This window comes from Chenopodium album, chromosome 10 (assembly GCF_948465745.1).
Source record: "Chenopodium album chromosome 10, dcCheAlbu1.1, whole genome shotgun sequence".
Classification (NCBI taxonomy): Eukaryota; Viridiplantae; Streptophyta; class Magnoliopsida; order Caryophyllales; family Amaranthaceae; genus Chenopodium; species Chenopodium album.
Window position 1 is genome coordinate 39,124,474 of NC_137843.1, and position 15,904 is coordinate 39,140,377.

The 15,904-nt window shown below is 34.0% G+C and overlaps 1 pseudogene; it reads right to left on the bottom strand.

Moving 5' to 3' along the window:
- Nucleotides 1–7,027: 7,027 nt before the first annotated feature.
- LOC145563920 (zinc-finger homeodomain protein 2 pseudogene) lies at nucleotides 7,028–8,932 on the bottom strand (annotated as a pseudogene).
- Nucleotides 8,933–15,904: the final 6,972 nt, after the last annotated feature.

Genomic DNA, 15,904 nt, shown 5'->3' on the forward strand with positions numbered 1-15,904 from the left:
ACAAATATTTTGATAGTGAAAAAAAGTAAGAGAGAGAAAGGTAAAAATACAAAATTGCCCATGGGATATATTGATAAACTAAAAAGTAAGTGTGAAAAGCAAGGGGTATGTTGGGTATTTGTAGTGTGAACACAAATAATTTTTTTTCCTAAAGAGGAAATAGTGCAATATTTATAAAACTTCCTAAAAAGGCAAGTGGTGCAATAATAAAAGAACGGAGGAAGTATATATATTTGTGTATATCTTGTCTTAAGGAAATACTAGGTTAGATCTCGTGCCATGTACTGTAATTTGCAATAACTAATTTTAAATTTAACATTATATTAAATATTCAAATTTCATATGTTACATTCATATCAATTAAATGCTGAAGAACAACAAAAATTGGTAAGAAAAATCACACTAAGAATAATCAGCATGTATCGTTCTTGGCAAGTATTATTGAAGTGTTCATAGTTAATTATAGATTAGTAATTGATTAAAATTTTAATCATAAATTATTTAAGGAAATAACAAAAGTATCATTTGTTGATTTGATATTCGCATTTCATCGTAAAAATTTGTAGCTTCTATTACATATTTTAAAAAATAAGTATATTCAAGAAAAAAAAATATATATGATCTTGTTGTAATAAACTTAATACATAATATGTCTTTCAAAAAAAAAAAACTCTATATGTCACAAATTATGTTAAGATTTTTTTTTTTTTTTAATGTTCTCTTTGCTTAAGTTAATAATTGTTAATATTTTTTTATTTTTTATTTTTTTTGGAAGGATGTATCAAATCTTCTATTATACTCCATAAATAATCATTATTATATATATGTAAAGATTTTTTGTTTTTTTTAAAAGAAAATATATGTAAAGATTTGTTCCTCAAACATAATTTTTTACAAAAAAAAAAAAAAAAAAAAAAAAAACAACTAGAGATACACCAGGAGATGACACGTATCATTGCTGGTGTGTCTTTTAGTATATAACTAGTGTGTGGCCCGGGCTATGCCCTGGGTTTGTACTTGTTTAATTTGCTATCAAATTCGACTGTTTAGATAGTAAGACTTGTTGGTTTTGAGTTTAAGTATTGCTATAAACATTTTTTAGTTGTCAAACTCAATCATTACATAATGAAAATAAATAGTATAATAAGACACAAATTAACTTATCTAAGTTAACTATAATTTTGTTGGATAAGAAACACATTTAATAAATGGCTAAGATGGTAAGACTCTTAACTTAAGACTTGTTGGTCTTGAGTTCAAGTCTTGTTATAAGCATTTTTTAGATGCAAACCAAATACATGTGAAAGTAACATGTTATGTTTATAATGACATGTGACGCATATTGCTGACATGTCGAACTTAAAAAAGGTGACACGTGGAACATATTATGTTTTAGGAACGCTTTTTAATATATAAATATAGATTATTGATTGATTGGTAAGATAATTTGCAGCCCCATCCTCCCCACCCCCACCATCGGAACCGCTCACTGTCACCCCACTCATCAACTCATCAAGCAACCTCTTGTCTTCCACCTCACGCACCAACAACAATTGTAGCAATCGACACAGATCAACATCAGTAGCAACTAGGGGTGTTAAAAAATATCCGATCCGAAAATCCGATGATCCGATTTGAAATTTCGGATATCCGATCCGGTTTTTAAGGTTTCTGATATTTTGGATTGGATATCTGAAAAGAATTTCGGATTTTCGGATCGGATATGGATCGGATTTTGTCCGAAAATTTTAACTACCCGATCCGAAAACCCGACTATCCGATCCGAAAATACGACTATCCGATCCGAAAATTCGAATATCCGAAAATTTCGGATCACAATTTCTCTGATCCGAAAATTTCGGATATCCGAATTTTCGGATAGGATATCCGAAATTGAACAGCCCTAGTAGCAACCTTTGCCATGCTTGCAACCGCTTGAAGCTATCCCCACCCCCTGAAAACCACCGTCCAGGAAGGGCAAGGGGTGGAAAGAAAGGAGGTGGGTTTCAGGGTAGGGTTTGTGGTTTGTGGGTTTTGAGGCTGGGGAAAGAACGACGGTTGCTTTGAGGGGTGGGGGTGGGGAGTGGTGGACTATTGCCTTTTTTATTTGATCATTTCTACCAATTTTATTTTTATATATTACATTTATTCTATGTAATTTAAATCATTATCAAAGCACATCCAATTCCTAATTATTCAAAATGACAATAAAATAAAAAATAAAACATGAAAACATTACAAAACTAAAGGAGGGAAGCTTACAAACTTGTGGAGAATAATATTCCTATGTTTGATATCACTTTATTATCTTTTCAAATCATATACATGGTATTTGACAATGTTAATACTTCGTATATATTTAGGAGTATATAATCCCTTTGATTATGTAAATATCATCTGACAATGGTTGGTGTGGGTTATGTGGTTGGTGGCACGACATGGGCTAGGCGAATGCAGTTGGTGTGGCTAGTTAGGTTGAGAGAGAGAAAGATAAAAGCAACCTGAATGTAAAACGGTGGATGGGTGATCAAACTCAATCAAAGAACTAGTTTTCATTTTTCAATTAATGAATTTTTTTTAAAAAATAAAAATAAATAAAAAAGCCTAACAAAAATGGGTTCGCGGGTCGGGTCGAGTTTGACCCACAAATTTACGGGTTAAATGGGTTTAATTGGGTTTGGTGACAATATGTTTTGTTTAAAACCCAAAAAAACAGATCAGGGTAAAAAATTGACAGGTCTAGTTGCAAGCTTATATATAGTCATAAGCAAAGTAACAATATAATAATGTGCCTATACATATGTACATAGGTAGATCACATGATTTTGAATGTTATTGTTTCGTACAGGCAGGTGTACCATGCGCTGACGAGTTTGACCCACAAATACACCCGGAAGAACATTACCTTATAAATAAAAAACATAACTTATAAATAAATGAACATAACCTATAAATAAAAGAACATTACATATAAGTAAAGGAACATAACCTATTAATAAAAAAATCGTAGTTATAATAATTTATTATACATTACAAACGAACATAAAGTAAATCATGTTTTCTAAATTAAAAAAAAGAACATCTATACAATCTATACTAAAAGGCGTTTATAAAAACATCAATGTGCCACGTGGTTCCTTTTAAATTATGCCACGTCAATTCATGACGCTACCTCACTTACCCAACATCACTTTATGCCACATCACCATTTAATTAACCTTAATGTTACTCCACGTCATCCAAGAGCCCACATTACTTCATATAAAAATATAGGAAAATTTGATTTGAATAATCCAACCTTTTAATCCAACCTTTTGATTATACGTGAATAATCCAACCTACAACACTAGGTTACCTTGCCACTATCGCGTTTTGATTCGTCTAAACATATATATTATTATTTAAAATTTTTTAAATCTTAAATTTTTTTTACTTCAAAATAAAAATGATTTTTTTTTTCCAATTTTCTCCCTTCCTCCATAAATCCGGCCACCATGGCCCACACCACCTTCTTTCCGGCCATCCTCCCTTACCAGCCAGGCCGCCACCCTGCCTTTCCGGCCACAACCCACCTAAAACCGGTCACAACCCCACCCAAAAACGGCCACAACCCCCCTGAAACCAGTCACAACCCCACCCGAAAAACGACCACAACCCACCTGAAACCTGCCACAACCCCACCCGAAAACAGCCACAACTCACCTGAAATCGGCCACAACCCCACTCGAAACGACCACAACCCCACCAAAAAACCCCCACCCCGGACCCAGACACCTCCTTACACTAGCGCAACCCTCCGGCAGCAACCGCAAGCAGTCGCCACAAATTGTCCACGCTGCTCCCTCACCAGCACTACCAACTGCACTCCATTTCGCAATCCCTCGTGCAACAGAACCGCCCACCAGCCATTGGCGGACCTATTAAGGGTCCTGGGTGGCACCGGCCCCTCCAAACAATTAATTTTTTATTTTTTTTATTAGGTAAATGTGTAAATTTATAGGTTAAATACAATTTTAATACAATATTTAACAATAATTCAGCTTTGTCATAGTGGTAATGCATTAAGTTTATGCAAAAAGTCTTAGGTTCAAGTCTTTATACTTTGTTTTTTTATTTAGTGTCCCTCCACACTAAATATTCTACATCCGCCACTGCCACCAGCAGTCACCAATTCGAACAAGAAAAATCGCAGCCCACAACACTGCGGGGTTGGGTGGCTGATGGGGAGATCAAGCAGAAAAGCAAAGAGGAAAGAGAAGGAAGGGAAGAGTACATGGGTGGCAGAAGGGAAATGGAGGATGGCTGGGAGGAGAGAGAAAGGGCTTTTATTTTTATTATTTTTCCTTTATTTTTTAAAAAATTGAAAAGAAAAGAAAAAAAAATTTACTTGAAGAACAGGTAACCGGCCATCTTGGCCTAATAAAAAAGAATGGGATATAAAGCTTGGATTATTCATGTATAATCAAAAGGTCGGATTATTAAAAATAAATCGCGTAAAGGTTGAATTATTCAAATCAAAATTTCCAAAAATTTAAGGTTAAGGGGATTCGAACACCCAACCACCTATAACAAAATTGGCTATTTAACCATTTTAGCCCATTATCAAGCATATTATAAATATGAAAAAGAGTACATAACTGCAAACTACATGATTTAATTATTAAATAAAACACATTCAATAATGTTGATTTCATATTACAAAATCCTTAAATAAAATATCCCAATTACACGATTACAAAAGTAGCAACCGGGGTAACGCCCGGGCTACTCACTAGTTAAATATAAAATAAGGAACATTACATATAAATCAAGAACATAACTTACGAATCAAAGAACATTATATTATAAATAAAAGAACATTACCTTTCTGAAACATTACATATTAAATAAAGAATATTACATGTAAACAATGATAAAATACTATTACCTAAACCCATGGAAGAAGATGATGAACAACAATGGTAGTGCCAAAAATTCAAACAATCAAGTAATTTCATGATAATAAAGCTTTATATGAACAACAAACATCATCACAAAACACAAAATATATGTGAAAAGAACAAGCAATGAGAATTCACCATTAAAGCACAACCTAGGGTTTCATATATATGCAGTAGAACAAAGATGTACAAAGAAAAAGAAATTATACCTAAAATGAGTAGGAAACCTTTGTAATATGAATTAATAGTGGGAATCAAACAAATAAAACACTCAATTGCAAGTTCTTTAGCCAAAATAAAAAAAAAAAACACCCAAAAATTCTCAAATCAGGAAAAATCCGAAAATTTGGTTGTAAAATTCAGATTTTGGAGTGTTAAATCTAGTACAAATGTGTGTTGTGAGTGATGAATTAAGCACATAAAAGCTATAAAAATCAAGAAATAGAATAAAAGAGAGAGAGAGAGAGAGAGAGAGAGAGAGAGAGAGAGAATGAAGGGTGAAATGAACATTACATATAAAATAAAGAACATTACATATAAATTTTCTTCTTCTTCAAAAAAAAAAAAAAATTACATATAAATAAAATAACATTAAATTTATCCTAATGTTATTGTATTTATATATATATAATGTACCCTCTACCATACTATTTATTATATTACCTCAGTAACAACATCATGATTTACTAATAATTTGCCTATAGATATTATATTATCTCAGTAACAATATCATGTTATTATACATGATATAATAAATTAAGTGAACAAAATAGAGCTTAACTTTTAACACTCTCATATGTCCCCTATTTTTTTTATGAACTGAACTAACTTAATTTACTTTTCATTATCAACTCATTTTTACGGCCCCTAATGATTATTTTACATGTCAATGAGAGTGTGTCAATTATTCCGTCCAAACAAAAGGAGTATTTTTTTTTTTTTTTTTTTGAGATAATTATGCTAAAAATCTACAAAGTAAATTTAAATTTTGTGTTTGAGGAAAATAACCAAAATCATACGACAACATTATATATTGGAAATTTTAGAAAATAACACCAAAAAAAAAAAAAAAAAAATTATATAACACCACAAAAAAAATCACAAATTTGATTTCACCACCACTTAATGGATTCTTGGATGGAATCCATTAGTGGAGCCCATAATTTGACACGTGTCAATAGCCTATAGATTTAAAAAATTGAATTAATAAAAAGAAAAAAAATAAAAAAAAAATAAAATAAAATCCCTAACCCAGCTAGCCCCACTACCGGCGCCACCTTAACTCAGTCGCCGACACCGTAACCCAGGTCGCCGGCACCTATCTCCTCCACCCAAACCGGCGAAACCACCCCACGCTGTTGAATTTTGCCTTCCCCCTCCCTGAAAACCACCCACGTCGCCGAAATTCTCTCCCGCACCAACCCAAAAACCACCCACGTCGCCGAAATCCTCTCCCACACCATCATCGTCGCTGAAATCCTCTCCCTTACCCAAAACCGTTGCAAAACCCCAACCCACACCAACCCAAAAACCACCCTCACCTGAACCCTAACCTTTTTCCAGAAACCGAATTAAATCAGGGTTAGGGCCGAGGCTAAGATGGGTACAACTTTAAGGGTTAGGGTGGTGCATCGTTCAGGTGGTCGGTCAAGGGTGGTCGACTGGGGGAACCAGCAGCGGCGGTAGGCAGGAGGAACTGACGCCGATGGTGAGTATGGTGGCTGGGTTTGGATTTTAGGGTTTTTCATTTTTTGTTATTTTTCTTTTTTATTTATTTATTTTTTATTTTTTTAATCCAATATATATCTGACACGTATACTATGTGGGGCCCACTAACTGTTTTTTGAATGGCTTAAGTGGTGGTGAAATCAAAATTTTTGGTTTTTTTGTAGTGTATAATAAAAGCTGTAAATTTTATGGTGTTATAATCAAATTTTGTGTTTTTTTTCTGGTATTATTTTCTAAAATTTCCTTATATGTTTATATTGATGATCATATACAATTCTTAGCCCATAATCATAAGCTTGACGTCATTAACTAATCAACATGACAACATTATATAAATTAAAAGTCGATAAATCAAACTAACATAAATAATACTACAGAGTAATCACTTTTTTAGAGGTAAACTAAATACAAAGAATAGGCAATAAGAATAATGCAAGTAGTTTAATCTTTTACAAGGATCATGAAATTCATGTTTCATCTTCTAGTTCATCACCAAACCCCAAATTAAAACCCTAGTAATAATTCAAACTACATCACACACATATGATCTCATCTTAATATTATGATCTCTTTACATAAAAATACATGATACAAACAACCAAAAAAAAAAACACACACCCAAAAAATAATATAAAAAAGGATCATATATTAAAGAAAAAAGCCTTCATTAAACATGATCGATTAGTATTTATATAACAATAAGAAGAATTTTAAGCAAACTATTAGTAGCTTAATTAATTAATGATTAAGAGGAATTGTTGATATCATTATTGTCAATGATCATGTCATTCTTCTTGGCGAAACTATGCTTGTTGTTATGCATCCAAACCTTCAAAACTCTCCTTTTAATCCCAATTTTTTGACAAAATTGTTGCACAACATTCTCCTCTTGTCTTTGAATTTTCCACCCAACTTTATCAGCAAATTCCAACATTTTCTCCTTTTGTTCTTGACTAAACTTTGTCCTAAACCTCTTCTTAACCCCTTGATTAAGATTATGATTATGATTATAATGATGATTACTATGATCATAAGTAGTCATGTTGTTGACTCCTAATGACCTTGGGACAACTTGCCCTGAAATTGTAGGGAACCCTACACCATTTCCCCCCAAAATGACCTTTCTACCCCTATTGTTAAGAAAGTGTGGAGGAGTGGTAGAAGGGTAAAATGGGGAGTATGATGAATTATCTGTTGGAATCATCACATTCATATTCATGTTCATGTTATGTTCACCTTGAAATTCTTTTCTATGGAAGTTTCTATGACAGTTACAAACAGAACAAATGAGAGACTCAATACTACCTTCTTCACCACTACTTGGCATAAACTCTCCACATCCATCTGTTGCATTTCCTCCCATACATGCTGCATGATTCTTTTGGCATTCTTTGTATCTTACCATCATCATCTCCTTCTTCTTCATCGCTTTCGTGCTTGAATCATCATCATCGTTGTCGTTGTTGTTGTTGTCGTTATTACAATGTGAATGATTCTGTCCAAGGAGACTACGATCATCATCTTCATCTACAACCGCGGTAGTAGCCGTAGTAGTGGTTATAGTACTATTAGTTGTAGTACCATTGGAATCGTTTGATGGAAGGATTACGTTGTTGTTGTTATCTTGGTTTTGGGTTGATGATGATGATGGGTCATGGTTATGATGATGATGGTAGCGATGATGAGCCATGCTACCATGATGATAACCATGAAATCCAACATGCGCACTATTTATTGGCATTGGGATCTCCACTTCTTCCTCATGACTTAGTTCCATCTTTTTAATACAAGGATTTTTAACTAATAGGAATTAAAAAAAAAAAAATAAATTCTAAGGCTAGTCATTGATTCCTAATTTGAAAAAAAAGAAAAAAAAATAGAAAACAAAAATTGAAAACAAAAAAGGGTCGAAGAAATAATAGAAAATTTTCTTTGAAACTTCCTTTTTTTTATTTTTTATTTTTTTTTTATAAACTTCTAATTTATATCATTGTACTCCCTAAATAAGGAAAAAAACAAACAAAAGAAAAGAAAAAGTATATGGGGAAACTAATTGGTTGACAAAATGCAAGATCTTGTCTTGAATGAAGTATCCAAAAAGGGTAGCTAGCTATCTTAGGTCTCAATTTCACCACTATATTTTATGTAACCTATCACATTAAAAAATAGAGGAAAAACTCCATTTTATCTATTTCTCCGTTACAATGCAAATAGAAAAACAAATTTTTTTAAAAAATATATATTATTTCAGTAACATATAGAAGTAAATTTTTCTATAATGCAAAACTTTAGAGAGGATATATATTATGTTGTACTTGAAAGAAAAGGTTTTATGTTAGGGAATAAAAAAAATAAAATATGGGCATGCTAAAATGAAATGAATATTATAAGATATTGTTTAAAATAAGCTAACTTACATTATATGTTTAAACTAGTTGCTAAGGAAATGAAACAACGAGAGGTTTTTAGAGAGCGTTTTAGAGGAGAAGAAAAGAGTTTTGTAGTGATGCTCAAAAACAGTTGCTAAGATAAATAGTGTTGAATGAAGTGAATGGCCTAAAAAGGAGATAGATGAGAGAGGTTAGCTTTTTAAATTTGCTGTTTATTATTGTCTTTAATTTATACCAAAGTTTTCTTAGAAAGAGAGGAGAATAGTGATTTTCTATATTGAGGTGAAAAATAAATAAATTGTGTTTGCTTTGCTTGCAAAATCAGATATCAAGTTTACGCCATTTATTCCATCAGGATTGTGTCAGTGAATAGTAGAGAGGCCAATAAAAAATTTTGTGAGATTAAAGATTATATACATTTTGTTAACTTTTAATTGAAACTTTGGGTATTATTTGTGAGATATAAAATATTCTAAATTTGCAACTAAAAGTTATCGGAGGTAATATCTTTTTTACCCATACATACCTAATTATTGAATTTAATTTTTTTTACATTAAGGGCGTATTCGGCAAAATATAGCTGTGAAGGTAGCGGTTAGCTGTGTAGGTAGTTTTTAGCTGTCAACAAGCTGTTAGCTGTGAGAATAGATAATATAGGATGAGTGTTCGGTAAACTTGCGGTTGATTAGCTGTTACATTTAAAAATCAATATTTTATTATTTAATAGTATAGATTAAATTTTCAACAGATACCCCAAAAAATACCTCTAACTTCAAAAGCTAATATTTCTAACTTTTCATAAAAGCTACGTTCACCACTAAAAGCTACCCAAATCATTACTTTACCAAACATTTACACTTTATGTTAAGTAAAACCACTAAAAGCTACTCAAATGCTAGTGCCGAACACGCCCTAAATGGTTCCACGTATTAGAAACCATAGGTTTGTGCATAAGTTGACGTTACTATACTAACCAATCTTAATTGGGTTAGGACTTATTTAATTAATATAGAAAACAAACATGAAAAGTGAGACTTAATAAATTATTCTTTTTAGGGCTTGATCAAATACTAATCCATACAATTAAGTTTATAATAAAGAATTAAAGACTATCATATGTATCATAAATCATGATGAAAATTTAAATTATCAACCAAAATTGGGATAAATAAGTAGATATATATAACATATACTCCCTGTATTTTTTTCAACATTTATTATTTTACACTTGTCAATTTATTAGTATTTTAATCACTAATAATAATATATAAACTTGTAAATGTTGACATTATGGAAGTATATATATATATATATATATATATATATATATATATATATATATATATATATATATATATATATATATATAGGCTAATAACACTATTAAAATTTGAACTTATGACCACATATTATCGCCAATTAGAGCTAATCACACTGAGCTCGGCCCGATTTTGGATGGGTTTTGGACAGAATTTTCCGGCCCGACCCGATTTTTTAAATAGTTTGGACGGGTTTGAAAAATGGATTTTTTTTGCATTTTTAGTTGATTTTTTTGGTCCGGCCCGAAAAGCCCGTATGACCCGACTAGTTTGGGTGGGTTTGGGCACACGTTTTCCGCCCGAAGCTTGGCCGAAGTTTTTTGACCTCGACCTCGACCTGGCCCGGCCCGCTCATTGATCACCTCTATCGCAACTATAATATAATATCATATATATATATATATATATGAGATATTGTTAGATTTATTTCACGGTCTAGTTTTAAATTATTAATTATTTTTAATATTTTTTAATTCATATTTTGAAATATTAATATATTCAAAAATGTAATTGTTCAAAATAATGCAAAGTCAAAATTTAATTAACAAAGAAAACAGAGAGGAAGTACAATTGAAAGCTAAATGTAGAATAATATCATCATTTAGGTGTTACATGCCATGCGACAAAGAAAATGAAAGGTAAGAAAAGCAACATGCATGAAATTATGGATAATACAACCATATATACTACATAAAGGCGATAGTTGCATTTTTAGCTAAACAAATTAAAGTATAAAGCTGTAGTGGTGGAATTATTTATACTTCAAATGTGTTGTGGTTGGATTCATACTTCAGACTCCAGATATACTAACTAGGGAATTAGTTTTTATCAAGTAGACTTAAAAGATCAGTACAAAAATTAATTTTTATCAGCTCGCCTTGTGTGCAATTGGCCATACCGTGTGATTACTTGTAAAAGAAAAAAAGTAATCCCTATAATACTAACCAAGTACGTAACCCCTCTAATTCTGACTGGGTAACATTGTTACACCGACCAAGTAACCCCTGTTACACTGACCAAGTAACCCCTATAACACTAACGAAGTAACTCTTGTAATGGCTGATCAGATCACACCGTGTAATCAACCACAAATAAAAAGAATTTGTAGTTTTTATTTTTAATTTTTTAATTTCCATTTTTTTTAAGAAGAAATAAATAAGAAAGGGGTAGGATGAGGTCCATGGGTGTCAGAAAAAATTGAAATGAGAAGATGAGCATGCTTCTGAAGTGTTGGCATTTACTTTAGGTGTTGTAATATCATGAGAGAGATGAGGGGTTAGTAGGAGCATTACTCAATGTGACAATGATGTAATATTATTTGAAAATACAGAGAAATCAGTATGTATTACTACTACTACACTCCTTCACATTGGTTTTTCTCATCACTCTTTTCACATGAACTTTGCCAGTAGATGATCCCACTTTAAATCAATGCTCTTTTGGTAACATCATGTTGGTATTTTTTTTGTTTCATCCTTAAGTTTTTCTATTGGTTGTTGTCTTGTTTGAAAGTAACTTATAATATTTTATACTTTTTGCCCTTTCTTTATAAAAACGACATTTTTATTGTTATGTTTGTTGATTTATAATTTCAATATTTTTTTTTTCCCATTTTTAATATTTACATCACTTTGACGGTAACATTTATCAATATATCACTTTGATCATTTATATGTTTAAGCTATTAGTAAATATTGTAAAAAATAAAAAATTAAATTTATGAAAATTGACATTGTAACTAATTCAATGATATATTACATAATAACATAATTCGTTTTATAATAAGAGAATAAAGTATGTGAATAATGCACAAGTCAATGTGATGCAAATATTGAATGACGGAGCGAGTAGTTGATATCTTTTCTCAAATGTAATTAGACTGTACTTAAATCAACTTGAATGTAATTAGATAGTAAAATGAGATATTAATTTTTTTCCCCCCTTCAGTTTTAACAGTCCCAAACACTGCACATACCCTCTTTGTTGTGGAGTATCTTTTTTTCATCTAACATCTTTTATGCGCGGAGTTTTAGGAGAAATTGGAAAAAAATAATAAAATATGGAGGTAGTGGGGTATGTGGAAGGATAAATGTAAAAAGCGAAAGTAGTGGAGAGAATTGGAAGAGAGAAAATATGAAATTAATAAAATATAATTTATGGTTGGTCAACTAGGTGAGAGAAATTAGTTAAATATTGTAAAAACTTTGCATATAAGAAAATGAATCAAGTATTTAAAAAACGGTCAGAAATAGAAGTGGAGCAAGTATTTAAAAACGGAGGAAATAATTTTTAAAAAAACCTAATAAAAAATCACAAACTTTCATATGTGGTTGACCACACCGTGTGGCCGGAGTTACTTAGTCGGTCAAGAATTACTCGATCAATCATGGGTTACTCAGTCGGTCAAGGATTACCTGATTAGTATTTTGATGTGTGTTAACTAACCACAAAGAAATATAGCAAGATTCAAGATATAAGGATTGGATTCTCAAATCGCAAACAATGGATGAAGGTAACTTGAAATAGATCTTCATTTTTATCAAATATCTAAAAACAAGCAAGTACACATTCCCGTTTCAATTTCAACTAAAATTCACTTTATATGCATAGTTTACTACTACAATATGTGCATAAAAGGATGATATTAATGACATAATCAAGTGAATTTAAGTGCACTAATAATCCTACAACAATCCTTACTAGTTACTGTAGTATGCACGTAACATATACACCGTGAAAGACAGTTGGCCACCACATAACATGGGGTTACACGTTCTGTGACTTCATTTGTACGTTGCCCCCATTTCTTCATGCTTCAACCCTTTTACAGTTTTACTTCCCTCATTTATTTTTTTATTTTTTTTTACTAAGAGAACTATATAAATAAAAGCAGAATTACAACCTAAGAGAGCTAAGAAACAGATCTAAACAAACCATCACATAGGGCTTGCTACTCACTATTATAGGAAGAACGAAAAGAACAAAAAACTTAAAAAGTCTTGCTGCACACCAATAGCTGCGGAGCTTGTATAACCGAGAGGATCGTACTGTTGGGTTTTGTGATGTCCAACACCACGCGGATACAAAACCCGACCCCAAGACCCGCACATAAATAAATGCAACTAAACATAAGCATATTAATTAACATAATTAATAACATAATTAACAAGAGAAAAGGAAAGACGATTTTACCCTTGTAGCGTGCTTCGCTCCTTAAAGAGCTCGTACTTGAAAAGCTACTCGAGTTTCTCAAATGCGAGAACCTCCTACGAAGTTCACCCACAAGCACGACCCGTACGGCCCCTACCCCGGAGCTTAGTCGGGGCTAGATCAAAAGAACTTAGAGTATTACGAGCGAAAAGTGTCCACACTTTTGGTGATCCTTTCAAGCTCACAACTCAAAGTGGGTTTTCTCAAATCCCAAAACTTGTTATTTATAGAGAAATCCCATAAACATTCCTCTCTCCCATCAATGTGGGAAAGTTGGTAAAATCCCCTTTTTCTATTTTAATTTAAATCAAAAATCAAAAGAAAAAGGAAATGCAATCAAGAATTAACAAGTAGCATAGCAAGAGAGAAGGAGTAGGTGAGGATCACCTAGGGGAGGGGACCATTCCTTCCTCCCCAAGAATCCTCACCAAAATCGACCACATGCTCGGCCCCTATCAACGCGCGCCAGCTGGCACACCTAGCCTTGGGCGCCAAGGCTGCCTCGCTGGCGACCTTGCCCTTTGGCTGGGCCTGCCAGCTTGGCGCGCGCCAACACTCTTGGCCCAGCAAGTCTCGCATGCTTGCGGGCTGCTAGCAGCAATTAGCGGGGCCTAGCGAGCATTGGTAGCTGCTGGCCTTACTAGCGCTGCTAGCATTGGCGCGCTAGCGAGGGCATGCTGGCCACTCACCCAGCCCGCACATGCCTGCAACAAGCCACGCACTCAATGCACGCTGCTGCTGCTTGTGCGGGGCTGGTGCGGCTAGCATTGCTAGCAATGCCAGCCTAGCCTTGCAACCATGTGCGAGGCCTAGCACATACATGTGTGCTGCTGGCCTTGTGATGGTGCGACTAGGGCTGTTGCTTGCCTAGCATGCTTGGCTAGCCCGCCTAGCCTTGCGATGCACACAAGGCATCCTCGGCTAGGCTTGTTGATTGCTTGATTCATCGTCTCGTCAACTCCTAAATTCGACTCAACTTGATACGCTCAGCTTTGACGCTCCTAGCTCGATATCCGACGTCTATGCTCATAATACTCTAATGACTTATTAATTCCTTTCGGATTAATTTGTCGTCACAGATCGGTTACTTGATTGAGTGTGACTAGGGATGTCAATGGGGCGGGGCGGGGCAGATGTTGGCTTTTCCATCCCCATCCCCACCTAACATTTTCATCCCCATCCCCATCCCCATCCTCGCGGCGGGTCCAATATTCATCGCCATCCCCACCTCGGCGTGTACAACTCCAAACCCCGCCTCACCCCACTTGGATATCCATCCCCACCAAAGACTTGTCTAATCCCCACCCAAGACCCACCTAATCCCCATCTCTCAAATACACAATCCTACATAATTAATACGGATTATAATAATAGTAATAATAATAAAAAAAACATTCTTAATATTACATACATTTTTGTTTATAATATAAGTGTAGTACAAAGTATTATAATTAATATTTTATTTCACGTAGTTATTTTATAAAATAGTATAAAAGTATATAATTTTGCTTTTAAAAATATATAGATGTGGGTATGAGGTGGGGATGGAGCGGGTACGAAGTTGGGCGGGTGGGGCGGGTACAACTTAAAATCCACCCCTGCCTCATCACCCATGGCGGGTATGATTTTTATCCCCATCCCTGCCCACCACCCGCCAAACTGAGACCTATCCACGCCCCACCGAGGGGGGGGGGGGGATGGGGCGAGTCTCCTACTTGACCCGCCCCACTGACATCCCTAGGTGTGACCCGTAGGGTTCAATCAAGATTAAGTTGCAATATCAATTATACATTAATATTACCGATCGGAAGCGGCCTCCAGCTAGGCATTCCGATCACTTGACCTCATTGAATAATTAGCTTTCTAATAATTCTGAACCCTCTATCGGAATAATACACTTGTTCGAAGGACACCATTCCTATCAATCTCCCACTTGTCCTTCCGGACAAGTGCGACTTTTGTGTATAGTCTATTTCCTATGTCACTTAATGTCTCTTCATGAACTGTAAGGTAAGATTATTCATCATCCTTATTACGTCGAGAAGTGTTTCTCGATATCCGAGTTTCACTATCAGTAAGCAGATGATTTCTAAAATTCATCTGAGCACGGCCATGCATTTTCACAGTCTCGCTCATCAAGAGGCCTTGTAAACAACAAAGACATATTCCCTATTTATTCAATAGGGGGACATTCGCAGTCTTGTACTGTAAACTTCTCTTAGTAAGAGGACCTAACCGCCCAAGTTTTGCCGTTATAATCTCCATGTACGGCAGAAGTTTGGCAGACATCAAAACGGACTAGTACTCAAACAAGAGA